The sequence below is a fragment of the Bombyx mori genome, chromosome 10 (assembly GCF_030269925.1).
Source record: "Bombyx mori chromosome 10, ASM3026992v2".
In the NCBI taxonomy this organism is placed as follows: domain Eukaryota; kingdom Metazoa; phylum Arthropoda; class Insecta; order Lepidoptera; family Bombycidae; genus Bombyx; species Bombyx mori.
The window spans coordinates 13,896,174-13,923,118 of record NC_085116.1 but is presented as its reverse complement, the minus strand read 5'-3'; the positions used below and the strand labels follow the sequence as shown (position 1 = coordinate 13,923,118).

The 26,945-nt window shown below is 37.6% G+C and overlaps 1 protein-coding gene and 1 long non-coding RNA gene across 14 annotated transcripts in view; both read left to right on the top strand.

Moving 5' to 3' along the window:
- LOC101741553 (rho GTPase-activating protein 21) overlaps positions 1 to 26,945 on the top strand; it is a 453,498-nt gene that overhangs the window by 347,836 nt on the left and 78,717 nt on the right. The window lies entirely within an intron of this gene.
- Positions 101 to 20,906, top strand: LOC119629042 (uncharacterized). Its single transcript, XR_005245145.2, has 2 exons — positions 101 to 18,436; positions 18,521 to 20,906. It is a non-coding gene; the product is annotated as an uncharacterized LOC119629042 (long non-coding RNA).

Here is a 26,945-nt window from a genome sequence, read left to right as displayed (position 1 = left end):
GTGTTTTAACGACATACATTCATAGAAAACCATATATTTTTTTATTTTTTTTTTAAATATGGTAATAGAACAGTTTAAGTGCTGTTAAGCTTAATTTTTTTTTTTTTTTTTCAAAAAAAACCTACTTTTTTGGTATAAATCAATGTGTTAGTACATTTTTAAATGTAGATACTATAGTTTTAATTGTTTATTAAGAAACCTGTAAAAGATGAAATACACTTAAAACTTAAAATGTTCTTTTTAATTGTTGTAAACGGAAAGTCGATCCAAAGTGACGTCCTACCAATAGTTATTATATGAAAAGCAAAAACTAATCTGAAACAATATACTATGATTAACAGTATATAAGAACATTTTGATAAAATAGCAGACTTTACGTCGCGATCGCAACGAAATAATTCTCGGAAAATATTGTTATATTTTCGTGGAGAATTGCCAATAGAAAAAAGATATGTGATATAAATTTTATTGAAACATAAATTTTAGCACTTCGTTCTCGTGAAGTCTACAGAATCTTATTTCAATTCATGCGGTACGTGTTATCCGTTTTTTTTTAGTTCTTAACATGAAATTTTCAACACAGACAATACCGGTATTACTTTTATTGGAAATTAAATGGCTAAATGCTTTTATTAATTAATTTTCTTAATCAACCCTTTTTTATTTTAAAGTATTGTCAGTATGACACGATTTAACACTGCGCACCAGTGTAGCGCAAAAGAAAGACAGATAATAATTACTTACCCAGCGTAATGAAAATATCACCAACAATTTCGCAAATTTAATAATACTAGTGGTCCCTCAGTAGTCGAAATTCGACTATAATTAATAGTAATTATAAGTTTGAACACTATTATGAATCTATTGTCAGAGACAATACTTTTACAATAACAGATTTCGCCTAGGCAGGCCAAGGCTACACTATAGACAAATAATATTAATCTATTCTCAATTTGAACACAGTCTTTAAACAATAAATAATAAAAGTTTGACAATAAACAAAAGGGTATATGTGAGATGTGTATTGAGTGTATGTATGGTATGTGTGTGTCGGTAATAGACGGTAGTGTATGTCATGTCTTTATTTTAAAATTTTATGTAGTTTTTATGCAAATAAAAAAAAAATAGCATTCTCTATATTCTCTATAAGTGTAGGAAATTTCATACTCCTCCGTCTACGTAATTTTCGTAAAAAGGGATACAAAGTTTTTGCTGGATGTATTAATATTACCGGACGACATGGAAACAGCTCACGAGACAGGCAACGGTCAAGTTTCAGGGACACGACCTTCAGCAATGAAGAAAGCGACGAAGAAGAAGAAGATTAATATTATAGATACGCGTTTTTTTTTTACCAAAATCTATTTTTCTTACTGTAGAAGTTGTTCGTGAAACCGATATTAGGTACGGTTTGGTAGGCAGCGACTTGGCTGTGCCCCTAGCGTTGCTGATGGTAACCGCTTACCATCTGGTGGCTGTATGCTCGTCTGTCTTTTTTTTATTGCCTAGATGGGTGGTTGAGCTCACCGCCCACCTGGTGTTAAGTAATTACTGGAGCCCATAGACATCTGCAACGTAAATGCGCCACCCACCTTGAGATATAAGTTCTAGGGTCTCAAGTACAGTTACAACGGCTGCCCCGCCCCACCTTTCAAACCGAAACGCATTACTGCTTCACGGCACAAATAGGCAAGGCGGTGGTACCTACCCGCACGGACTTACAAGAGGTCCTACTACCTAAAAAGGGTGCCTAAAAAGGCAATAAAAATATCTAGGAGAAACCGGCATTACCGTATTAGACGCTTACAAAAATGGCCGACTGCTTCAAGCTATAAGAAAATAAAGAATACCGTCGTCGCAAAGAAAAAAATAAGGCTTCATTTCACACTCCAGACATTATACTCCCGGAGGCGGGTTCCTGTCAATATTAAGATATGGAAATTGCTCCTGCCATTACTAATGTATTTATTGCGTTCCTTTGGCAGAAGCTCAAGTATTTTACATTACAATAATGCTCGTCTGATTGTTAGTAGACGGCTGACAGAACTACGATTAGAATTTTTATACGTTAAAAATAGTTATACGTATTTGAATATATATATAGAGCTGTTAAAACGTTAGCGCCTAACACCGGAGTACTATACATCTATACTAATATTATAAGCTGAAGAGTTTGTTTGTTTGAACGCGCTAATCTCAGGAACTACTGGTCCGATTTCAAAAATTATTTCAGTGTTATTTAGCCCATTTATCGATGAAGACTATAGGCTATATAGCATCACGCTAAGACCAATAAAAGCGGAGCACCGATAAATAATGTTTCAAAATCGGGGTTATTTTCCCCTTTTGAGAGCTTCCGCTGCGTGCGCTGCAGAAACGCTTAAAGTTTCGCTAAAATAATGTATGACAGAATTGTTCCTCTTTGAAAGATCTAAAAAAAGTCCGTGACAGCATATGTCTATATGTTAAGGTTGGCTCACTATAACGTTTTTTATTCTAACCAAATTTGTTCTAAAATAAAGCAATATTTGTGAATTATTCCACGCGGACGAAGCCGCGGGCAAAAGCAAGTAATAATATATGTATGTTATAATTTTAGTTCGTGTTTGTGAATGACAGGTTACGAAAATATCATCAATCTTGGTGAATGGTAAGTTCCTTAAAATTGAAAACCCACTACAACAGAATTGAGCATTTTAAATAAATTATATCAAATTATGTTGTTTAATTAATTTGTTTTTTTTGTAAAGTGCTTGTTGTGAAAGTTGATTTCTCTTATTACTCACATTCTTATGTCTCATTTGGTCTTAAGCACGTAAAGTGCGAGTTAAAATTAAAAAACATTAGCCAACGTAAAACGAGAACACAGTAAACACAGATGATATTTTTCAAACTCTAAAAACGTGTGTCATTCAAACAGCATCAAAAACGCAGTACAGGAAATAACAAAAAAAAAAAAAAACAATACATTATCTTTATTTGTTTATTTAAATTTAATTCTGGCAACAATTACGGTCTTCGAAAAGTTCGGTTCCGTAAATAATAATTAAAAAAAAATTCAACCTCAGAGCTCTAATTCAAATATTGTGTTCTTTTAATTGTACTCGAAGGTAAAGTGACGCGCTCCCTGCCAACTGACTGTCAAGACACTGGAATTTTTTCCCGTTTTTTTTATATAGGTAATTAATTATGAACTATCAGAGAAATAAAACCTTTAAACTGACGTGTACAAATTAGATAAAGCCTTTTTTTTCCATTCTGTACAAACGATTGACATTAAAACATGACATTAATACCTAGTACGAATTTGGAAGAGGTTTTCATTGTCGTATCGAAAGGTAATTGGGCCATATTTACTTATTAATGGAGTTAGTGATGGGAGATCTTGGGTCCTTAACACAGCGTTGTGTTATTATAAATAGTTTTCTTTGAACACTCAACAACGTGTAGTCCGTTCCCAAAAACTTGTATTAGTCAACAATCAGCGGCGCTACTGCACCTTTACTGGTGGAAGGACCTCTTGTGAGTCCCCGCGGGTGGGTACCACCGCCCTGCCTATTTCTGCCGTGAAGCAGTAGTGCGTTTCGGTTTAAAGGGTGGGGCAGCCGTTGTAACTATACTGAGACCTTAGAACTTACATCTCAAGGTGGGTGGCGCATTTACGTTGTGGATGTCTATGGGCTCCAGTAACCACTTAACACCAGGTGGGCTGTGAGCTCGTCCACCCAACTAAGCAATAAAATACATAAAACTTCAGAGGTGTCAAGGGACACCCGGATGGAACGAAGTTCCTTTCGATTAATTAGTGAAGGAATTGTAATTTTTTTTTTAAGTTATAGTAATAAATTACGACATTATGAAGAAGAAAAAAACAATACTATGAACTAAATTACTATTGTTGAAACGCTATCTCGAGAAACTGTACTCATTACGCGGACCAATGGGATACGAGCAATGTCACGCGATAAGCGCCTACACGTTGATTGGTCAGAATGACGGATCTAAAAAGTGTCGCGACAACTTTTCGTAAGAATTTTTTCCGTCTAGCCCCCTTTCACTGGAAGGCGATGCTCGACTTCTGCGAGTGCACCATCTCGCAGAAGGAGGCGGCGGGGCGCGTTAGAGACGCGCTAGCCCGCCGCCGTCGAGCGGGGGCCAGGGAGGCGGATCTCGCCCAAGCCCTGGCCCTCTAAGTGTTTCGGGTCCCCCTCACATGTCGGTCTGGGGACCGGCGAGAGGGACCTAAGAAGACGTCGTGCAAGCTGCTCTGCACGCGTTTTACGCAAGAGCATCCGGGTGATGGAAGGCCGGCTATCCTCGACCCACGCTGGTTCTGACCCAGCGGGGTATTCCGTAGGATAGCTCACTCTAACCGGCGCCATCTAGGCGGGCTCCGGATAGCCTGCCGACCGAGAGGGCTGGTGGTCGTGGCGCCGACGACCGCCAGTCCGGCGTCCCGAGGGGGAGGGTGATGGGAGAGATGTGCTCCGCACTAAACACTTCACTTTCCCCCCTTTGCTTTTTCATGAGTTCTGTCTCATGTGAGGTTTGGACGTTGGTTGTTGAGCGACAGGAGGTTTTAGTCGGTTCGACTCCGACATGCTCCGCCCGCCGTCCCCAGTGGAGGGCGGAAGTCCGGCGATTTCCTCCTGACAAAAAAAAAAAAAAAAAAAAAAAAAAAAAAAAAAAAAAAAAAAAAAAAAAAAAAGCCCCCTTTCACAACGCGCGATAAGGAACTTCGTTCCAAAAAAAAAATCGACTCAGTGAAACGCTTTTATTTTACTTGTGTGTTTGTTTGTATGTAAAGGAATTTTTAACTTGAAATTTTGAATACGGATTCTTAGACGGATGACAATACAATATTATTTTATACTACCGCACCAATATGCTGACCAGTATCAAGATTTAAAAAAACAAAGTAGTGGTTGCAATTTGCAATTTAAGCGGCATTTTTTTGTGATGTCTGCTTCGCGATAAAAAGAGGCATCTGAATTGTTTCATCTTTGAATGGGGTCTAAAAATACAGTCCATATCATATAATTAGAATGGCCCACGTTCTATGAATTACAATTGACATGTACGGACGGCGCTTGTTATTTAAATGTATGAATAAAACAAAACTATATCTTGGTTTATTGTAAGGCTTGTTTCGCGATAGCCTTTTGCATGAGTCGATACCGTACATGATGTAAAGCTATGGCATATATCTATTACAAAGGGAAGGAAAAAAACAACATAGTGAAGCGATAGAAAATATTTTAAATAAACAAGAAACTCTTTAATAAAATGAATTCAAAATATATTTGTTTTTTTTTTTGTTGAAAAACTTCAATACATACAAATTTCAAATTGTCAATGTGTTAGTATTGTAGCGGGTCGATAAAGCGGCACGACACGAGAACCCTCTCATCGTGGCCGCCGGTAACTACATTCCCGATCCTGCGGACAGAATGGAAAGCAGTCGACGTCGCCCAAAACACGTCATCTCGGATCCTCCCGATCCACTAACGGTGCTTTTAGGTACTTCAAGCACCGGTCACCGTTCTCGTCGAACCCGTCGCTTGCGACGAAGGGCTCGTCGAGTAAATTAACTCTCAGACACAGCCCACTGAGTTTCTCGCCGGATCTTCTCAGTGGGTCGCGTTTCCGATCCGGTGGTAGATTCTGCGAAACACGACTCTTGCTAGGGTTCGTGTTAGCATCGTCGTCAGGTTTGAGCCCCGTGAGCTCACCTACAAACGTTAGGGCGAAGCTGAAATAGCCTCTCAAGTCTATCAGCATAGGTAGGGAAAAAAAAAGTAGCGGGTAGTTGTCACAGATTTCATATTTAATTTTTAATTGCCCTAAATCCCATCAGGTCCTGTAATCACAAAAAACTATCGATCAGTTGAATGAAGTGTAAACACTTTCCCGATAATAATTTCTACTGGCTAGTTAGTGTACAACTATAATAACAATTACCTATATTTAGTTTAATATTCCTTAATATATATTATCTTCAGCCCTTTGATACCCACCGCTGGACATAGGCCTCCCCTTCTTTATTCCATAATGCTGGATCGCCATTTTCATTCGCCATCATCCGGCATCTTTACGTCTTAATCTTAACCAGCATTCCGTCACTGACTTACTCCACCTATTATCATTTCGCCTTGCTAAATGTGTATTTATTTAGTATATATTAACTATAATAATAATAAATTTTCGTTCAACAACATAATAAACCGTAAAACGTGACTTATTTAAATATCAATGAATACAAACAATTACAATCTCTATTTCGATCATAAGGTCGATAACGGTTTGGTATTGCACGGGTACATTGCGGGGGTAGGCGTCAGTCAGCCTCGCTCATCTGTTGGTCTGCGATGGACAGTTTTCAACACCAACATTGCTCTTCAACGTCCCACGTAAACAAGCCAGAGCCATTGTCGGTACGGCCGCATGGAATGTTGGCGTAAGTTCGCGACCTCACTCGAAATAAACGTCTTTTGTTGTTATGTTATAATCGTATTTCATTGTTTAATTCGTACTGAAATAACTCATACGAAACGAGTAAGGCAATTAAATCAACATCCACTCCACTCGGAGCGAGGAAAGTTCGCTGTAAAATCTCGTTCAAACTTTTACGACTGTGAATAGAGAATGCCGGTTTTCGATCGTGCGCGAATTCGTGGAACGTGTCTATCGTAAACAGTTTTATATGTAATAACAAAAAACACATGTAATATTATGAAATGAAGTTAGTATTAAATGAATTACGATACAAGTACAATCGTAAACCAATTGATTGCTTCGACTACTATTTCATTCTATAACACAATCATTCAGACAATAAATATCAAGCCTATATTTTCAGTTTGGTTTCAAACACTTTAACCGGCGGGTCTTGAGAATGTGTAAGAAGGTTTTAAGCAAAACGTTGAGCGCGCTGGAACACGAAGGCTAAAAAATAATCACGACTGATCATTTGAAGCAATCCTCGCCATTATTTGCCGGTGTTCTGAGCTTGCGTCAGGGAAGACGTTTCGGCTTCTCCAATTTCGGGACCATGAAAGCGCGCACTCTAAACTAATGCAAATTCGATACGTTTCATTTTATAACCCGTGTTTATTCTTTTAACAGTATCGATTGTTACGAGAATAATAATACAACGGGCCAATGCCCGTATCGATTCTGCGAGACGCGTTAAGGCAGGTCGGCGGTAGATCAATCCCGATCGGCGCTATTCAATTAAGATACTGCGAAACATTTTATTTGCTGAGATGTCGGCGCCTTCTGATATATGTTGCATGTAGCTTGTCGTGGCTCGACTTCCTGACGCGCCGGTTACCTATAAACAATAATCACTTCCTACAGTTTTTAAGGCATGTCGTTAAGGTCCGTGTTTAATTTGGGGGGCGGCGGTTTCTCGCTTTTTGGCGTAATCGACGTGTGTGGCGAGGCGGCCCCATATTAGGAGAGCACGGAACGCCGCTCGCTCTAAAATCGATCGAACGTCATTCAGATATCGATATTATCGAAAATCGATATTTATGGGTTCGTCGAAGCGCTGCATTGCGGTGTTCGTGGTTGTGATTTCTTAAAAACTCATCTAAACGGGTTAATAGAGAGTTGTAACAAACGATTGCATAACCCGACTGTGGTCTATAGTTTTTTTTTTTTTTTAATGTCAGTATCGTGGCGCTGTTGTTTAAATTCATTGTGATTGATGGACGAGTTTTAGCATACCAGTTATCGTCATATTTAATTAGCACCGAGCATTGTGCATTGCAAAATTTGCGCATATTTTATGTAATATAATGATTGTATAATAAATAAATTTTGGGTACATGCTATAGCAGTTACAATTATGTAGCGTATGTGCATAGAGGGTTAAAGATAACCATTCCCTAAAGAGTATCACTCAGAGTTCGATGCGCTGAAGTTTGAATTTTGTATATTTAAAAAAATACATATGTATTTACAATTCTCCTTTCATTTATTCGAAACTTCTGAATTTATTACATGAATTAATCACAAACGCGCGATCGATTTTAACGTAGATTTAATTTTAATCGTACTATTTATAAATCGCGAATACAGAAAATTAATAATAATCGAAAACATATCGATCTTTTTAATCTTAAACTCATCGTTCAACAATAGGTCTCGCTCATATGCTCTGAACGCGACCATACAAACGTCTTTGTCACAACATTAATATTCACTTCGTATATTTAATTCAACGCATACCCTTCGAAGGGACAATGAAAAATCATCTTCGATCTGTCAATGTCAGTAAGACTGCCAATTTATATTGACCGTTCGTTTAAAAATTCGGCCCTTATTTTACAGATATCCGGAAGGAGAATTTAAATAAATTATGTTGCCATGTTTATTTAAAAGTATGATTTAAAACTTTCGTAGATAAATGTAAAAAATTAAGTTGTAAATTATAAGGAAGTGCGAGGAGCTTACAATGTTTGAGCTTATAAATGCTTGTTATCGCTGTTTCCAAGCCGAAACAAAGCACAAACCAAACTCCAGCAGCCCGTACTGAAAATAACCAATCAATAAAATAATGTGAATTGTTTTATTTTCTTAATTTACTATTTCAATTTTGGCATATTACGGTAAAAGTGCATCTGAGTGAGATGACATAAAAATACTAGAAGTGGCTTCTCGGATTCTTTAAAATATTCGACTAGTCTCACTATATTTCAATGGTTTTACTAGGACATTTATAATTTCAATTCTTTTAATTCGATAGTCTACTTCAGACAAAAAATAACATTTTATTTTGCTTCGATTCAAACATACATAGAAAGTGTGTGATAAAAAAATGATGATTTGATTAAAAGACTAGAAACCGAGATAGAAACTAAATAAAAAAATTCGTAAAAAAAATGTCAAACTCCAATTATAAAACAACATTCAAAACTTAGGGAATCCATTTTGTTTCATATATATCGTCGTTGTCAAACCAAAATCTGCTATGTGCAGTTTTTAAGATTTTTACTTTTTGACCTTTTCGTATAGTTCACAGCCCTATCTATCGTATAAAAAAAAAACTGTTATGTGTCTAATAGCTTTTAATATTTATCTATAGGTTTGATATAGTTCTTAAAAATTCACTTTCATATAAAATTTTACTTACGAAAATGTTTTACTCGTTAATTCAAAATAGAGTTTTTGCACATAACAGATTTTGGTTTGACAGCGACGTTAAATGAGTAAACTCTTCATTTACTTCGTTGCGTTTAAATTTCCACACACCTGAAACCGTTCCGACTAAACGCAGACAACGCACGGGGTCAACGTTTTGGTGTGACGCGGGGGAGGGGTGTCATGCTCCCTAATAAACCCCTATAAAATGCGGGTAGAACATGAATGGTAAACATTTTATTTATTCTTAAACTAGCTGACCCGGCAGACTTCGTAGTACCTAAATCTAAACCTTTATATAAAATAAATTTAAAACAAACAAAAGGAATCCGTCCGACGGGGGGAACACATTAAAGGAAAAACAAAATTGTTATTTTTATTTAATTCCGAGCATTTTCATATTTATCTAACCTTTTAAACCTTCTCTGGACTTCCAGAAATAATTCAAGACCAAAATTGGCCAAAATTAGCCAGCCGTTCTCGAGTTTTAGCGAGACTAACGAACAGCAATTCATTTTTATATACATATTAGAATATAGATTTGCAGAAAACAAGATGAACTTTATAAAATTATAACAAATACGAACATCTCTCTATGAACTCTTCACATAAAGGCACATCCCGAAATAAATAATTACCGAGAGACCCGATCCTTAATTAAGGTTAAAGGTCGTTCAGACACGGCCTTCTATTTTCTATATTTAGAAGCTTTCAACTCTAATTTAATATGTAAATACGTTTACGTCTACAACGGGGCGAATCGGTACTCGTGTGACTTTGGCAGACTAATGAAGGTAAATTAGATATTTCAATTATAAATTTCTCTGTGTTGAAATAAAGTTTTAAGATATTTTTGTAAGCTATGCTTCACTACATAGTATAAAACAAAGTCGCTTTCTCTGTCCCTATGTATGCTTAAATCTTTAAAACTACGCAAAGGATTTTGATGCGGTTTTTTTTAATAGATAGAGTGATTGAAGAGGAAGGTTTATATGTATAATAACATCTATTAAATAGTGGAGAAATCAATAATAAATTACAGTTTCCGAAGCGAAGCGAGGGCGGGTCGCTAGTATATTAATAAAGAAAGGTGTTTTATGAATGCCTTCACATGAGTAAGCGATTTTAACATTTATTTGCATCCTTTTTTTCTATCTAATTGAGTGCAGCCTCAACGGGCTATTCTGAATTGTTTGGTGAGCAAAGTCACGGGGCTCAACTTGAGAGTATTACTAATAACTGCCCCAGTAACAGTTGTGCTTTGCTGAATCTTACCATCTAATCGGAATCGCGACCAACTGAGAAGATGCGAAGAGAAACTCATTGGAACTCGCACCGATATTAGCTTAAACACAAAATGGAATTTGCCTATGTACATAGGCTTTAAAATAAAATACAGATATATAATACGATTTTCACATACTTGTAGTACCACGGCACTTCAAATCGTGTCACTCGTTCCTTTTATCCTTGTAGCGACAAAGTATTTTCTCTCTTGAGAACAAAAATTTTTCGCAAACATAAAGTTCCTAAAAATACCTTTCCCTGGAGCCGAATAAATCTTGTTATATAGAATGGCGAATGTATGAGATAAAAGCTTTGGCCATTAAACCGTATGTTTTAGGATTCCGTAACCAAATTGCAAAATAAAGAAAAAAAGTTATTTTAGTAGTTTGTATTTCGCGCCTTTTCCAAACGAAACAAATACGCCTATTAGGGGCGTTGAGTGTATAATTTAGTTAATGTTATAGAACGATTTAAACTGTTCAATTCGCGGTATCATCATCAAGGAACATCTGAAGTCTGAATATGGGTTAATTCCTTAAGTCAAGTTGATATCGACGTTACACGATCTAGGATAAGCCGTTAGTAGGAAATTTAAGATAACAAGCCACTTATTGAGTCTACCGACAGCCTGACGTGGTATCTACGGTCAATCTCCGTGGTTATTTCTAGTCGAATGAGACTTACAAACTGCACTTAGGTTTTTTTTTTTGTGTTATTATTCGAATAACTGGCGGAATGAGGCAGTAACTATGTTTATTGAATATAAAATTGCTGACTTCAATTTTTATTGCTATCACTATTAATCTTGTTCGTAGAGATTCTGGGTGCATACTTGTCGGAATATTGGTATCTACATCTGGAATAAAACACCAAGGATTTTTGATTAAGCTGAGAAAAGTGTGCGCTCAAGATTTGTAAACGAATCACCGAAAGGTTGGAACACGAATTCTTTATGTTTTTGCTACTCCAAGTTACAACTTGGATGCGTACAGATATTTGATTCGAATGTAGTTTTAGAACAAATCACCTGTGATACGTACGATAGGAAATTCCTATCGCAAATTGAATTAAGCAATCAAGATTAGTTAAAATGATGAATGATTCAAGTTCTGTGAGCAAAAGTTGAGTGGCAATCGTCTCATCCGCATCTCAAAGATTCTGTATCCCAACTACGTAAATAAACTAATATACAAAATAAAAATAAAAAACTGTGTACGCTCATCGCTCCAGCGTTACGTGATCTTTTAATATCGACAGACTAATCTCCGCAAAGTCTAGATTGAACCGTATCAAAGATTAGAAAAAAACAAACACAAGTGCCTTGTGCAAAAAGAAAGCAAAGGAAAACAGACTTCCAAGAATGTATCCGCACTCCGTATGCACTAAAATTATTGACGGAAATAGAATGCTTATTCACATATGTTCGTCGTTTGAAATTATTGTTTTTTTTTTATTGCCTTTGTAGGCAGACGAGCGTACGGCCCACCTGATGGTAAGTGGTTTCCGTCGCCCATGGACTTCAGCAGTGCCAGGAGCAGAGCCAAGCCGCTGCCTACTGCTTAATACTCTCCAAATTAACTAATTTTATTTCGCGCACCTACCCAAGTTGGGACACGCGAATAATTTGTGGTTATATTTATTCTGAATAATATCACTGGTCATACCTATTGTACTGGCTAGCGAATTAAGAACGAGATTACCGTTGGTGAAGACTACTGTGAAGTTTACTGGTGGTAGGACCTCTCGAGAGTCCCCGCGGGTGGGTACCACCACTCTGCCTATTTCTGCCGTGAAGCAGTAATGCGTTTCGGTTTGAAGGGTGGGGCAGCCGTTGTAAGTATACTTGAGACCTTAGAACTTATACAAGGTGGGTGGCGCATTTACATTGTAGATGTCTATGGGCTCCAGTAACCACTTAACACCAGATGGGCTGTGAGCTCGTCCACCCATCTAAGAAATAAAAAAAAATATCGCCACCCACTATGAGACACTACGCCAGCTAACATAATATGTGTTTGCGTGAGAGCAGTGAATGACTTGTAAGTTTTGTACGCATTCATTGCGGCTTTACAAATTACGAAATTGATCAATGATAAACTCGTATAAGAACTTAATAATAAAAATAGCAATAACTATTCACATTAATTAGCCTAATAGTTTGTTGCTGTTTTGTCTTCGGGAGCCGTTCCGGTCATGCTCAGTGATGTGTGTGTGTGTGCGTGTGCGTGCGTGTGTGTGTGTGTGTGTGTTTTTTTTATTATTGAAAGATTACTGGTGGCCCGGAGGCCTCTCCAGCTTCACCAGGACAGGTGGGCGAGCAAAGGCTCAGCCAGGAGGGGTGGGATTTGCTAACAACTGCCCGAGCGCCTCCGAAGGAGACCTAACAACTCAAGAGCAGCTGCTTCGCGAATGAATCTACTATCGGATCGGAATCGCGACCCACTGAGAAGATCCGGCGAGAAACTCAGCGGGCTGATGCATGGGCTAGGTTGCACGTCGAACTCTTTGTCGAATTCGACGAGTACGGTTACCGGGGTTCCTCAGCCTGCTCCTTGTGTTAGAGCTGAAGGTATCTAATGCAAGAGTTATTGGATCTGATAGATCCGTAAGGACGTGTCTAGGGCGACGACGGTGACTTGCTCCTGCGTGATCAGGATTCTGGGAGTAGTCAGCGGCGGCAACGATAAGGCGATTATCATGACGGTGTGTGCGTTGTAGTTGTCCCAGGGTCTTCTGCCAAGCGGTTGCCACTCAAACGCGATTAATGCTGCGTTGACTCCTAGGCAATGCCTTGCGCGATGAGGGATTGGTCGTAGTCCATGACAGACTAACATTTTATTTCGAAGCACGTCATACGAGTATATCGAGATATTTCACGAAACACATTTATTTAAGGTTACCGATTATCGTAAACTAGAGGTCCCGCAGTAGTCGAAATTCGACTATAATTAATTGGAATTGTAAGTTTGTACACTATTTTGATTGTATTTTATACTTCTATAATCACAAATTTCGCGAAGACTATACTATAAAAAATATTAACAAAGACAAACAATATTTAATCTATTCTCAATTTGACAACAGACGTCAAGAACAAAAGTTTGACAATAAATAGTATGCATGCGTGTGTGCGTCAAATACATGGTATGTAATGTGTGTAATGTTTTCTTTATTGATTTAATGTATCTTTAATGCATTATTTTAAAAAAAATATTAGCATTGTGCACTTCTTCTCTATATTCTCTATAAGTGTGGAAAATTTCATACTCGTCCGTCCGCGCAATTTTCGTAAAAAGGGATACAAAGTTTTTGCTTCACGTATTAATATTCGTAAATAAAATTCTATCGGACTGAAGAATATACTCCCAAAATTCTGAGAAGTAATTCTTAAAGAAACTTCTCATTAACTCTGTTACAGACTATGTATTTTATTACTGACATAAACTGAAAGAACATTTAAGTATTCATACAAACTATTACAAACCAACGAAGCGTTTGTGAGCGAGTACATTACATAATTTCTAAATTGTTATGTTCAACATGAGAAATATTTCGAATATTTGGCAAACATAATCCTAACAAATATTTCTATTTGACTGCAAAACGGCTTTCACGGAAATATTGTTACGGTTTATGGTGGAAAGAAAACAGGAAAAATAACAAAAAAATCTATTCCATGCTTCAAGATTTTAAATAGACGGAGCACGTGTGCTTTCAGTAGCTCTGAAACTAGCTACGTGTTCAGATTGTTAATGGAATCGGCTCGTTAACTGATGTGTATTTATTGCTCCATAAATAAAGATGATCAAAATAAAGCCGATCGAAAATAAAATTAAAATCCTAAAGTTATAAGAGTTGTTTCATGGCGGGTGTATTTTATTTTCGAATTTTGACTCCAGCTTGACGGAAACTTGAATTCCCTAAACATATATACATACCTACCTCGTAGAACAGATAGATCGCATTTTTACTGGTGATAGGACCTCTTGTGAGTCCCCGCGGGTAGGTACCACCACTCTGTCTATTTCTGCCGTGAGACAGTAATGCGTTTCGGTTTGAAGGGTGGGGCAGCCGTTTTAACTATACTGAGAACTTAGAACTTATATCTCCAGATGGGTGACGCATTAAAGTTGTATATGTCTATGGGCTCCAGTAACTACTTAACACCAGGTGGGCTGTGAGCTCTTCCACTTATATCAGCAATTAAAAAAAAGTGAATAATTGCCAATAGTACGCGTAAATATTGCTTCAAGAATCATATTTATGATGATGATTGAGAGTCAAGTGAGTTGATTGTCGATCGCCGTGTATTCGTAAGTCTATGCATCTATAATCTACTAGCTGACCTGGCAAACATTGTTTTGCCATATATAAGATTTCTATGGAATTTCTAGTGTAGAAAAAAAAACTAACTTATTGTAAGTGTGTAAGGATGTGGTAAATGAGTGAAAGAGGTATGTAGTGCTGTGAACGATGAGGGAATATATAATAAAAATAACAAAACTTCATTCAACCACATAATACCTCATTATAACAAAAAAAATGTCCAAATAAAAAAAAAGATGTTAGGGGTGGACAACCCTAATCACTTAGGGGTATGAAAAATAGATAGTAGCTGATTCTCAGGCTTACTGAATAAGCATAAAAAATTTCATGAGAATCGGTCAAGCGGTTTCGGAGGAGTATGGGAACGAACATTGTGACACGAGAATTTTATATATTAGATAATACCCTTTTTTTAGCAATTCAAAAGAAATGGATCCGAATCTTCAAACGCCGACCCCGCGATTAATAAAACGCTTCAAAAGTGAATAACGAACAATTAGCGATCGAAAATGTTTACGCTCGTAAATTTCGCCGCACACATCATTTGAGCCGGCACTGTTTACCCGACACGGTTGCGATCGCGTTTGACCGAAAGGCGCTCGTGTCCGAAATCGAGCATCATAATAATGTCGCCTTATAAACCGAACGTGTTCCAATTACATTAACATTCACATCTCTCGCATCACGACGTCTTCATTTTAAATGTTCTTAAAAAAAAAACTGGGCCAGAAACACTTTTATGTGACGCATACGTACGTATTTTTGGATTAAAAGAATGACACCTTCATTATATAACCCTTTGTGGTTCCATGCGCACTATGAAACCAATTCAGGTAGTGCAGCTCGAAATTCAAAATGTTTTTCAAATTCAAATTTTTTTTTAAATCAAATCGATAGACCCTGTTATCCAGTAATAAAAAAAAATTAGCAACAAAAAACAACAGATTTCAACATTATTTAAATAAAAAACATTAAAACAAACAAAAATACATTTCAAAATCAAACTAGCGTTTTACATATTTTATCATTAAGGTTTCCATTAAAATGTGTGTATGTATAACGTAATACAAAATTTTAGCAAAAAGAAAACCGACCTGAATAAAATAAAACCAGAAAAACACCAATACCGACAAAGTTTTTTTTTTATATTTCTTATATAGGTGGACGAGCTCACCACCCTTCAAACCGAAACGCATTACTGCTTCACGGCGGAAATAGGCGGGGTGGTGGTACCTACCACCAGTTATGCAAGCTATAATTTTGTGGGTTTGATTGTGTATTACACGATGTTATTCCTTCACCGTGGAAGTCAATCGTCAACATTGAGTTAAGTACATATTTCATAAGAAAAATTGGAACCCGCCTGCGGAATTCGAACATCGTTGCATCGCTACACACGAATGCACCGGACGTCTTATATTGTAGGCCACGAGGACTTCGTCAATTAAATATACAATATTAACTATAACTCAAAAACTGCTGACCTGATATTAGAAAATTTAAATGGGAACATATGAGAAGCACGAGCTTGCGACTCGATTCGCCTAGAAAAAAGATCTGAGATAAAACAAAACAAAATCAGTCGAATTCATAATTTTATCCTTTTTTTTTAATTCGACTTCAAATGCGTTTAAAGCTCAACTTATACCTCTACCGATCAACTATGAAGTTCGCTCTAAGCTAATTATTACCACAATGTAATATTGGCTATATTAGCATCTACTATTGTCTAGCTAGAGATATTCAAGTAACTTTGGATTTAAAAAAAAAACATTGTACATTCAATCAAATACAAAAAAGGGTCAACTGTCTCACGTAAGGTCGTATTTGAATATAAATAATCATCTACGCTAATTATAAATTATTACGAACAATTAAAATCGTTACGCGATCTCACACTTTATATAAATTGCAATGGGAATATGTCCGAAGCTAAAAAAGAAATATGTAAACTAACTACCCTACCTACCTAGATATTCACTGTATTGTAGATTTTTAAGTGATCATTATTTTTAACATTTGTGCTTAATTGTATTCTAAAGATCGAGTTCCCACTCTCCCACGTCACAAGAGGCCGGTGACCTCGCGCATCACCAGATTTCATAATTGTTTTCATTACATCGCGTGCAATGCTAGAAACATTAATAAAATATAAATATTTGAATTGATTTTTTATTAGGCTATTGTTTACGTTTCTGAAAACGTTTTCAATAAACTCTCACTCTGTGTACATTATTAATGTAATGTATTATTTTCTGTTATCGTTCTATCGGTTCTCCACAATTTGTCTTTCCGCCCCCTGATCACGTAAAAATTTGCGACAGCCACAATTTTGCAGATGTTGTGCAGACGCGTCGCGACCGATCGCAAAACGTCAAATTATTTCGTATCACGTACCGCGATTGTTCGCTTACCGCTTACTGCAGTTTTCTGTCATACAACTAGCGCCAGTCGCAATCGGGTAGCAATAATTGGCACTAAAAAGCCACATTACTTTTTTTTTTTTTGCTGAACAAACCGGCAAATGAATTTATAAAAGCGCGTTACATATAAACATTTTAAAATGTTTAAGTGGAATTCACGTTTGAAACGCCAAGTGAGAGCTGCTAATTCTGTTCTTTTCGATGAAGCGTTACTAAAAATAAGTGATCTAATAATAATTTTTGCTTTATTTTGAATAATAGCTACAAAAATGTAATTGTGTCATGTCAAACACTGATAACATTTTTTTTTGTAATCGTTTGATAATTTGTAATCAGATAGTTGTTTACGTTACGAACCTATTTTAAAAAAGAATGGATCAAAATTATAGCCTAATTTATTAATTTCATTATCAATTAAGTAAGTACATAAGCTCACAACCCATCTAGTGTTAAGTGGTATAGACTTCACAACGTGAATGCCACCCCCATTTTTAGAAACGAGGTCTGAGTTTCAACTGTATACCAAAACGGCTGCCCCATTCTTCAAATTGCAACGCATTACTGCTTCGCGGTAGAAATGGGCGGAATGGTGGTCTTGCGGGTTAATCAAACGCCCTACCACCAACGATTTCAGAATATTTGCTAATTTGATTTTAAATAAAAGATGAATGAATCCTTAATCATGGAAGTCTTCCATGTATACATGTCAAATATGTGTTTCATTGGATTTATTGATATCTGCCTGCGGGATTCTAGCACTGGTTCAGTAAGATTTCAAATTAAATAGTAAATTCTAGAATAAATGAGTTAGTTTTATGGTTTTATCAATAATAAAGTGTACAACAGATCCATCTTACGCCGACATGAGGCCGACAACGCTAGAACAACCAGTCGATGATATTCTAGGTGAGATGCTGCTATTCTTTATCAAGTAATAGATAGTGGATTTGTTTGACTTGGCAAGAGTAGGCTTTGATTTGAATACCAGAAATATAGTGCTGTCTTTCACAGCTTGAAGGGAAATAAAAGCTGTGCAGACTATTCATAATAATGTTCACCCAAGGTCATGGGCAATATGACGTGAATAGGAAACTGCATGTCAGACATTAACTTAATGTTCTATATTATTTTTAAACAAATGAATCTAATATTTTAAGACAATAAATAAATATTTATTTTTATAATTAGCCCAGTTTTTCGTCGACGAAGCCATCTTAAGAGAAGCTTCATTGCAAATATCAGGCCGATATTTAGTAAGTTATTTTTATTCATTAACCAGGTACTCTTTGCACTCACTCACTGCAGTAAGAATGTTAATCAATCATTATATTATCTAGACTATAGCGGACAACAAACAAGAGTGGACACATCGTGAGCTGTAGTTGTAGAAAGAGGAGAAAATGGAAACTAAGGCGAACCACTGGCTCATGCAGCTTTCATTTCAGCAGAGGCTGTTCGTACGCAGGCAGAGGCCGCGCATCTTTCAGCTGAGATATATAAAAAAATTCAAGGAATTGACCAATATCGGCAAAAACCTTGTTTAAAATAATAAGTTCAATTTTGTTTTAATTTTAGCTGAGTCCCTAATAGTTTATATTACCATAAAAACGAAATAGCGCTTGTTACAATAGTCAAGCAAATCCAAATATATACGTTTTACTTTAGGCTGGTACTACAGTAAATTTTATGACACTAGTGAGTATATTTTACGCTAATAAAACTACTCTCAACTTAGCATTTCAAAATGACTATTTATTTTTTTATTGCTAAGATGGGTGGACGAGCTTACAGCCCACCTGGTGTTAAGTGGTTACTGGAGCCCATAGCCATCTACAACGTAAATGCGGCACCCACCTTGAGATATAAGTTCTAAGGTCTCAGTATAGTTATAACGGCTGCTCTACCCTTCAAAACGAAACGCATTAAAGCTTCACGGTAGAAATAGGCGGAGTGGTTGTACCTACTCGTGCGGACTCACAAGTGGTCCTACCACCAGTAGAATACCAGTATTTAGCTTCATTGTATATTTTGTACTCACAGTATTCGGCATGTTCTGCTTCTAGTCTATAGGGTTATAGAGCTATCACCTTGCTATCATTCTACTTACCTCGGCCCCAAGTTCAGTTATGTTTCTTTGAAGTTATCGGCAGTCGATATTATATTTCAATTGTGGCTTCAATTTCATGCGGCAAGAATTACAAACAAACTACGATTTCCTAATTTAAGAATTATTATTCAAATAAAACAAAATTACACAAAAAAAATTATTATCAAACTTATCTAACGACCGTCTGGTGTAGTGGTAAGTGACATGGTCGCTACACAAGGGGGTCGCGGGTTCGAATCCCGCCAAGGGAAGATATTTGTATGATAAATATAAATGTCTTTTCCAGGGTTTGGAATTCCAGGGGATGTATATTAAATATATGTATGTGTATAATAAAAATCCTACATTTATTTCCGTTATCTGGTATTTATATTTATATTATTATTATTATCACAATGAACAAAAATCAGTGGTGGTTGATCAACATTTTGTCTAAATTATGAATTATGTTTTTCATTTTGTAAGTAATATTCATGTAAGTATCCAACAAAATTTAGAAGAATTATGAATTACTAGTCGATTTGTTATTCATTCTATTCCATTATTCAAAACAGCAGTATATACAATAATATATATAACAACACAACATACAAACGGGGTTAACATAAAGATAAAATGATACAGAACAAATTGAGCACGACAGATTAAAACATTGACTTAATAAAACAACCTCACAATTTTGCTTTCAAATAGTTATGAATCCATCCTTTATATAGTAAAGGTAAAAACACAAAAATGTTAAGGAAATATGTATATTTCCACTAAGCACAATTAAAAAATTATAGACACAAATAATTAGGCTATTCTTGCCCTCTCAGTTCACATAATTAAGAACAGCAGTTTTCAAAATATCTACATAAAATTACTAGAATACAGAGGTTGAGACTAAATTTAATGTCTGTTCTCCACAATCCAATTGAACCACCCTTGAATGTTGACATGGTGCTAAGTGCTGTGTTTCCTCTTCTCTCCCAAAAAATACAATGTTATGAGTTTGATAAGAAACATCAATTTCAGCATCTTCGTCAGAGAGTTGGGGCACTGGAAACCCATGTGTGTTTGCCATGTTATGCAATACAAGCTAACAATTATGGTCTTGGCCATCATAATATGATGATCATAATGCAGTACTCTATGTACCAACAAGCATCTCCAACTGGCTTTCAATACTCACAATGGTCAACTGTGTTCCTGGTATGACAATAAACATTACTATAGTACTATATATTAACTGCCTTCCCAGTTTTAAATATACTTTTAGATAGAGTATTATTTTGTAGTCAGGTTACTGAGACAGAGCTCATGATGTTTTACTTGCCTAAAAACCAAACTTTTTCACTATTATGGTGCAGGTCCTGCATAGGCATATTCAGTTGTGATAAGCCAGACAAATGTATCATGAAATGTTGCATTAATACTAAAAATGTTAAGATCACTATCACATATCTGAAAAATTTAATTCTTTAGATAAGTACTATCAAATGTTTGTTATTGTGAATGATAGGCTTCAGCAAAATACTTACTATTTGCACATTCTTGAAATGATAATGCTTGCGGTTCTAAAACCTTTCTTCATATACAGAAGATCTGATAAGTGCAAATGAGTGCCATCTATACACCCCGAAACCCCAGGAAAACCAAATTTATTGTAAAACCTATAATGAAAAGAAATTTATTTACTATTATATTATGTTTTCAATCACAAAATTATTATTGTTCAAATATCTATGCACTATAAAAATAAGACAAACTTTGAATTAAAAAAAAAATGTAGTAAAGATTAATGGTGGCCTGAAGGCCTTTCCAGTTTCACCAGGACTTAACATTTCTCAGAACTCTGTTTAAAATATAGCTATATATAGCTAAATATAGCTATAGTTATAAAGCTTCAAGAATATAACTGATATATTATTATATGATTGACTCGTGGAAATTGTAAAATCAGTGGAACTCTTGTGCTCTATACTATAAGATTTTATAATAACTTGTGACCCATTGTACTGTTTGCAGAAACTTTAAATGTTTCAATAAAACTGGAAGATTGTTTAATGCCATAGCCACTTCCCTAATGGCATTGGATTTACTACAGTTTAACTCAAAATGCAAAAAGCTCATTCTCACAGGTTTCTGGTATGAAATTTTGTAATGCTGTTAACACCTGTATAAACAAGTTATTTAAAACATTTAGTTAAGAATAAATCTAAAATCAAAAAAACAATGCTACTTTTGAAGACAAGATTTTGTGAATCTTTTATTTTCTTCATTATTTACACATAATATATTACCTATAATGTTTAATTGAATATATATAAGTACCTTGCATTTTACTTTCTATTCTTGTTCGTCTTGATGATCTAGGTTATTAACGGCTTTAATTCAGAGCACAATTGTAAATATTGATGTTTCGAAATTCTGTAATGTGTTCTGAACAAACTTTCCGATAGAATAAGGGGTCAGGCTTGATCACGAAGACAGCGTCGCAAACGCACTGATTCGTATGTATCCGACCTAATTTCCTTAGACTCCAAAGCCCCATTATTTGAGCTCTGTCCATACATACCTAATACCTAGAAGAAATATTAATTTGTAAAAAATAAACTTTATAACCTCAACATTATTAATGTACTTAAATTGCCCAGCGTGGTATTTAATGTTAATACTATGGAAAACACAAACACAAATAAAGATCTAAACCAATTACACTTACCTAAATCAAGTTAAAATAATTTAATTTCACAAATTTTACACTTGCAGATAGTTAGCAACAATTCAGCACCAGATACAAAAGGTGTCGCAAATTTGACAAACGAAATTGCTAAATATCTGCTGTTGTGTGGCAAACAAAAGCATCCGTAATACCGACTTTAGGCCAGTTGTTGTTAGTTGTATGGAAAAGAATGCACTAAAGTTTCACAAATCGCTCTGCAGAGGCAGCACTAGTCATGGTCCGCGATCTGCTTTTTTGTTGCAAGTCCGTAATACGAAATGGACAGTTGACAGCAATATTTGCACAATATTTGTCTTCTGCTAATTGTCTGCGAAATACGTGATACAGCTGCCGGTCACCGTCCTCGTCGAACTCTGAACTCGTCGAATCCATCGACACAACCTACTGAGTTTCTCAGTGGGTCGCGATTCCGATCCACCAGTAGATTCTGCGAATCACTGCTCTTGCTAGTGCCAATGTTAGCAAACTCTCTCAGGTTGAGCCCCGTGAGTTCACCTACCAGCGTAGCAGGAATAGCCTCTTAAACAACTAGGGAATATGTAAAGAAAAAGAAATTAAAATCTCGAAATAAAATAAATTAGCAACTAGATCTTTCCTTACTGACGCTCACGTCATTTCGAATCCTCCCGATCCACTAACGGTGCCTTTAGATACCTCAAGCGCCGATCATCGTTCTCGTCGAATCCGTCGCTTGCGACGAAGGGCTCGATGAGTAAATTAACCCACAGACACAGCCCACTGAGTTTCTCGCCGGATCTCCTCAGTGGGTCGCGTTTCCGATTCGGTGGTAGATTCTGCGAAGCACGGCTCTTGCTAGGGTTCGTGTTAGCAACGTCACCAACTCACCTACGTTACGCTGAAATAGCCTCTCGAGACTATCAGCTTAGGTAGGAAAAAAGACGCGGCGCGAAAATTTCGAATTATTTTTACAATTGTCAACCAATACTCTCACACTTTATATATAGTTGTGGAATGTACTCAATGTATTGTTATCTGCTCTCATCGCTCCGGCCGATCGTCGAACTGCAATTAGGGCGAATTCCGTGCGCACTTCACCAAACACTCATTGACTTCCCCCTTTCTTTCTACTTAATTGAGATCGTGGCACGTTTCCGTCGCCAAACGCACATTTGGCATTTTTCCGAAAAAAAAAACAACTTTCGTGATGGATTATTTAATTTCTCGAAAGATTAACATCGTTACCTAACGGATGAAGGGAATAAATGTATACGACTAGTTTTAAACCTAGATTCCGTACCGGTATTTAATAATATCCGCATTACGTACAATTATGTGTGATAATATTAATTGTAGTTTCGTTTGCAGTGACGTGCCCTGCTTGTGTTACACGAATTCGGCTTTTGATAATTATTTACGAAGTTCGACTAAAACTCTAAAATAAAATAGCATACTCTAATTTTCTAAATACGTAACGTGGACTCAACTATAATTAGGCATTTAGAAAAAAACAACTTTCCTCAATGTTAGAGGCATCGATAGACTTAATTTTTTATTTATTAATGTATTTGTCTTACCTTAGTCTTTCTTACCTTAAAAGTAACACTGGTCTACTGACGGCAGGACGTCTTGTGGGTCCGCACGAATAAGTACTACTACCCTGCTTATTTCTGCCGTGAAGCAGTAATGCGTTTCGGTGGAGCAGCTATTGTACTGTAAAAACTAAGACCTTAGCACTCATGTCTCAAGGCAGGTGGCGGCATTTACGTTATATATGTCTATGGGCGCCGGTAACCACTTAACACCAGGTAGGCCGTGAGCTCGTCCAACCGTATAAATAATAATAATAACAGGTATATTTTACTTTACCTTTCTCTTAAGCATCATGTTTTACCTGTTCTTATACGCTTATAAAATTAATTTCAGCACTCTTTGTTTGTAAATTCATCGCCTTTAATTTAGGCTGTGATGATTATTGAATCTGGTAGTAGTTAGAATCTGGCCGTATGATCACTTGCTCAACTCCGATTCCACCGATTAAAAAAGCCGAACATAAGCTACATACTAACTCGATATCGGGGGAGTAAGGGGGTGAACGTAATTACCATCGATACGGCCCCAAATGTCAACCTCACCTGCACGCGCGACTGCGACGACTAGTAGTCGTGGTGCTCCCTGCTAGACAACGGACGAGGCAATGGCGACCGAACAGTGGCGGGATAACCATACCCCCAGCTGGACAATCAGCTGGATGAGGCTGCAGCGGCCTAGGGGGCTAAATCCCCTCTAAAAAGTTCTGGGACGGAAAGGAATGGGAAGCTACCGTTACTATTTTTCCCAAGAAAACCACCATGAGAAAAGTCAAAAGGAAGTTTAGTATGTCGAGCGCTCCGACTGACTCTCGGCGCCAGGACGAGTCCGGGTCTCCTGGTGTGAAGTTGGTTACCGGCTATAAGTCAGTGCGTCATCAGGCTGCTTATAGAAATTGGGTTACTGTTGACTCAAATACTAGTACCACAGGGCGATTAGGCCATAAGCAAATCCTTAATGTTGGCACCTGGAATATTCGCGGACTCTTGAGACCTGGGAAAATCGAAATAGTTTGCAGAGAGATGGAAAGTTGTGACCTGGATGTGATGGGCTTAAGTGAGACTCACCTCAGAGAGTCCGGTCATCTTGTCATGGCATCGGGTAAGCTGAGACTCAGTGCAGGTAATCCAGAAAACAGCTTCAGCGGCGTTGGGTTTCTAGTATCAAAGAGAATGCGTGGCAGGATTATCGGGTACAATGCAGTCAATGACAGAATCATTGCACTAAAACTATCTGCCCACCCTTATCCCATCAACATCGTACAAGTATATGCACCGACCTCGAATTCAAACCAGGATAAAATAGACTCTTTCTACAACAGCTTGGGGAAAGTCTACCAAGATATCCCAAAGAAGGAAGTCACAATTCTCATGGGAGATCTCAATGCCAAGATAGGCAATACGGTAATGGATGACCATGTTCGTGGCATAGTCGGGAAATTCGGGCTAGGGTCTCGTAACGAGCGAGGGCAGTTACTCCTCGACTTCTGTGCGGAAAACAATGTTTCAATCATGAACACCCACTTCCAGCATCATCCTCGAAGGTTGTATACATGGATCTCCCCTAACGGTCAACATAGGAACCAGATTGACTATGTCATGATAGGGAAACGATGGAAATCATCTGTCCTGAATGTTAAGACGAGACCAGGTGCAGATTGTGGCAGTGACCACCAACTACTTGTTGCAAAAGTTAAAATCCGTCTTAAGTCAATCAAACAGCAGAAACCTAGGAAGGTGGTGGACATATCGGGTCGAGCGCAGGAGTTGTTTGCCAATGCCATTAAGGAGCGGTTGCGTGATTTTGCCGTAGATCCCTTCGACTCTGCGAATGTTACCTGGGAACAGCTGAAACAGGTAACCATGAAGACAGCGAGCGAAGTCGTCGGAACACAAGCAATAGAACAACCTAAATCACCTTGGATGTCCGAAGAAACATGGTCAGCTATCGTCAGAAGAAAAGCCCGAAAGGAGGATGGTCTTACGACTGACGCAGATAAGCATGAGTACAGACTGCTGCATCATGAAGTCCAAAGACTTTGCAGACGTGACAGAGATGCCTATATAAGTGCTGTCTGCGACGACATTCAAAGGGATTCTGAACGCATGCATTCTAAGGACATGTTCCGCAGAGTGAAGCTGTTGGCCAAAGAGTACAAGCTGAAAACCTGGACTATTGAGGACGACCGTGGTAACCTCATCATTGACAGGCAGGCTGCGCTAGACAGATGGAGGAGATACAGCGAACAGCTATATTGCGAAAAGGGCTGCAATGATATTGAAGAAAGGGTGGACTATAACCAACATGAGCCAGATATCCTTCTTCAAGAAGTTGAGGCAGCAATCAATAGGCTGAAGCAAAAAGCATGCGGAAGGGACAGCGTAACCGCTCTAATGTTAAAGAGCCTAGGCTCGGATGGTGCCAAGATTCTACACTCCATTTGCCAGAAAGTATGGCGTACTGGCCAGTGGCCTGAAGACTGGACGGAATCAATATTAATTCCTCTCCATAAAAAAGGCTCCACGCGCAAATGTGAGAACTACAGGACTATTTCCATAATCTCGCATGCCAGTAAAATTCTCCTCCATATTATCAATAAAAGACTGGAGAGTTTTATCAGTAGGCAAATCGCAAAAGAGCAAGCGGGTTTTGTTAAGGGTCGAGGAACCAGAGAGCAGATCTTAAACATAAGGCAGTTGATCGAAAAGGCAAGGGAGTTCAACGTCCCGATGGCTCTCTGCTTCATTGACTACGCCAAGGCTTTTGACTGCATCAACTGGAAGAAAATGTTCGACGTGATGCAAGAGATGGGAATACCGGACCACCTCGTCTCCCTTGTTCAGACTCTACATATGGATGGAATTACGAGAGTCAGAATGGACAATGAGTTTTCCCATCCATTTAAGCCCGAACGTGGAGTCAGACAGGGATGTATTCTTTCCCCACAACTCTTCAACCTCATCGGTGAACACATTATGAGGCTCGTTCTGGAGAACTGGGAGGGGGGTATTCGTGTAGGAGGCCACCGAATTAGTAATCTTCGTTTCGCTGATGATACCACTATAATCGGTACCTCGGAGCGAGAGTTGCATGAGCTTCTGAGGAGAGTGGAAGTCGTTAGCAAAGATTACGGACTTTGCATCAACCGATCCAAAACGAAATTGATGTTTGTCGATAGAGCTGGCACAATGACACGCACTCACGAACTGCGTGACCTGGACGTGGTGCAGGAATTTGTGTACTTGGGGTCATTAATATCCAGTGACGGTGATTGTGACAGGGAGGTGGTCAGGAGGGCCCAGATGTCAAAATCAGCCGTGAAGCGATTGGAGAAGATTTGGAGAAATCGCAGCATAAACAAAAAAACTAAGATAAAGCT